Raw genomic sequence first — 3,242 nt, 5'->3', positions numbered from 1 at the left:
AATTGTTAGAAAAGAAAACACTTGATAAGAAAGACATCCGCATTATATATAACCTCTACTACAATCAAACCGCAACCGTGAAGGTAGAAAATGAGTTATCGAATGATATAGAAATAAAGAGGGGTGTGAGACAAGGTTGCGTTCTCTCACCCTTATTGTTTAATATGTATTCAGAAGACATATTCCAGGCAGCTCTATCAGATGAAATAGCTGGCATTAAAGTGAATGGGCTAAACATTAACAATGCTAGGTTTGCTGATGACACTGCACTACTAGCTGGAAACCTCAAAGATCTACAATTACTTCTTGACAAAGTCGCAGAAAAAAGTGAAGAATTTGGCTTGACTCTTAACGTAAGCAAGACTAAGTTCATGGTGATATCTAAAACACACCAACAAGAAAATCTTACAATCAATAGGGAAAGAGTCGATCAAGTACGTAAATTTAAATATCTCGGAACAATTGTAAATGAGGAGATTGAAAGCTCAGAAGAAATTAAATCGAGAATAGGACAGGCCAGAAGTATCTTTAATAAGATGAAAAATGCATTCTGTTCGAGAGACATTTGTTTAAACACAAAAATGAGGTTGCTAAGATGCTATGTATTCTCAAAATTACTATACAGAATGGAAGCGTGGACATTGAAAAAGAAGGACATGAACAGTTTAGAAGCTTTTGAAATGTGGGCATATAGAAGAATACTTAGAATTAGTTGGGTGTCGAGGATTACTAATCAAGATGTCCTAAGAAGAATGGGAAAGGAAAAAGAATTAATTAAAACTATTAAAGTAAGGAAGCTACAATATTTAGGCCATGTTATTAGGGGAGTAAATTACAAAATATTGCAAATAATACTAGAAGGGAAAATTTGTGGGAAGAGAACGAGGGGTAGAAGACGGACATCCTGGATTGACAATTTAAAAAATTGGTACAACTGCTCAACGTCAGAACTCCTTAGATCAGCCAAATCAAGATCAGAAATTGCCATGATGACAGCCAACCTTCTTAGAGGAGACGGCACATGAAGAAGAAGATTGCTGCGAAAGGTGGATATACACTGTACTAGTGCCGACATTGTGCATGCTCTGTTGCCTGTGTCTATGTGCCTGTGGTTCTGTCAGTGTGATCATGTGATGTATCTGACCCCAGGAATGTGTCAATAAAGTTTCCCCTTCCTGGGACAATGAATTCACTGTGTTCTTATTTCAATTTCCAGGAGTGTATATTATGATTATTAAGGTGAATACATTGTTTGTTCTCTATTAAAATCTTTCATTTGCTAACTATGCCTATCAGTAGTTAGTGCCTTCTGTAGTTTGAATCTTTTATTTAGCTGGCAGTAGTGGCGCTCGCTGTATTGCAGTAGCTTGAGTAACGAAGATTTTTGTGAGGTAAGTGATTTGTGAAAGGTACAGGTTAATGTTAGTCAGGGCCATTCCTTTGCAGGGATATCTGAAAGTCAGATTGCGTTGCGCTAAAAAAATATTGTGTGTCAGTTTAAGCACAGTCATGTATAATTTTTCTAAGGGGACGTTTCACATTCATTTATGAGTTTATTTAAAATATCATCATCATCTAGAAAATTATTACCTGAAACATTTTTCAGGTAGTTTTACTGTTTAATATTTTGATATTTATCTACTACAAGCATTTCAAAGTAATTTCCATTTCGATATTATTAATATTACACTTAGATCTATTGATAAGATAGATTAATTGTTGCTTATTGTGTTTAGAACAATTTTTAAAGTTTTTCGTTTTATGGATTACCTGAAGTTCTTTTAAAAATTATTTATTCAATTTGTTGTCATTGTTATTATTGTTCTCTTATCTAAAGTGATTAATTGTTGTTTATTCAGTTTAGAATATTTTTTTTAAATTTTCTGTTTTACAGTTTTTGTGATGTTCTTTTAAGCATTATTCATTTAATTCCTTACTGTTACTATTAATGTTGTAAAAAGGGTTTAGAATAACATAAATTGTTATGTTAAGAAAATTTTTTAAATTTTTTGTTTTACAAATTCTTCGAAGGTCTTTTACATTTTTATATCTTAGTTGTCTCTTCTTCATTTCTTCCATATTAAAATAATCAATAAATTGTCCTAGGTCTTGTCTAGTTACATTTGCATAGCCTTTTGTTAAATCAGCATAACTTAATCCACATTTTCTTAAAAATAATTTTCTAAGTTTTAAAATAACTCAGCTTTGGAGTACATTTTGTTTTGCGTTTATTTGTATCAAAAAGATTTAGGCTTTCAAAAATTTAAATTTTTATAGTTGAAATGTACCTTTGAGTTTTTGAATGAAAATTTCAATCATTTCCATAGACAATGTTTGATAGAACTTAATTTCAAAAAATACTTTTACATTTTTTATTTTTAAACAAAATGAAAATTTCGTTTTTTGTATAAATAGATGAGGTTTGGTAGAACTTCTTGATAAGGAAAAAATTTTCTCTGCAATAAAAGATGATTTCCAATTACTGTTACATTTATCTTCAAACAAGAAAACTCAATTTACTATATTTCATTCACAGTGTTTTTTACATGCATCAAAAAAAGTTTGTATCACCCCAGTTCTTAGAACTCCTGAAGATAGACGTTGACTGTGGATACTGTACCACAGATCCAGTCCCTTTGACTGTTCAGAGATGTCACTAAACCTGCCCAAAGTTGGAACAACCATGCATGAGCAGCACTTATTACACGGAAGTGGTCCGACAGCCGATCATTTCCAGTCATTCCACCAGGAAGGAGGTACACGGGCTCATGTAGTCTGTAGTTCAACCATTCCTAGATGGTTAATACGGTGGTTCGATCTCATCTGCATTGTTACTTTGTGACAGGAAGTGCTCTCAACCAGGGAAGTGTCCAGGCGTCTCAGAGTGAACCAAAGTGATGTTATTCGGACATGGTGGGGATACAGAATGACTGGAACTGTCGATGACATGCCTCGCTCAGGCTGCCCAAGGGCTACTACTGCAGTGGACGACCGCCACATACGGCTTATGGCTCAGAGGAACCCTGACAGCAACGCTACCATATTGATAATGCTTTTCATGCAGCCACAGGACATCGTGTTACAACTCAAACAGCAATAGGCTGCATGATGCGCAACTTCACTCCTGACGTCAATGGTGAAGTCCATCTTTGCAACCACAACACCCCCCCATTGTGCACGTCTTGTGAATGACTTCCTTCAAGATAATGACATCGCTCGACTAGAGTGGTCAGCATGTTCTC

Source organism: Schistocerca cancellata, chromosome 8 (assembly GCF_023864275.1).
Source record: "Schistocerca cancellata isolate TAMUIC-IGC-003103 chromosome 8, iqSchCanc2.1, whole genome shotgun sequence".
NCBI classification, from domain to species: domain Eukaryota; kingdom Metazoa; phylum Arthropoda; class Insecta; order Orthoptera; family Acrididae; genus Schistocerca; species Schistocerca cancellata.
The sequence above is the reverse complement of the archived record's forward strand: the minus strand, read 5'-3'. Positions refer to the sequence as shown.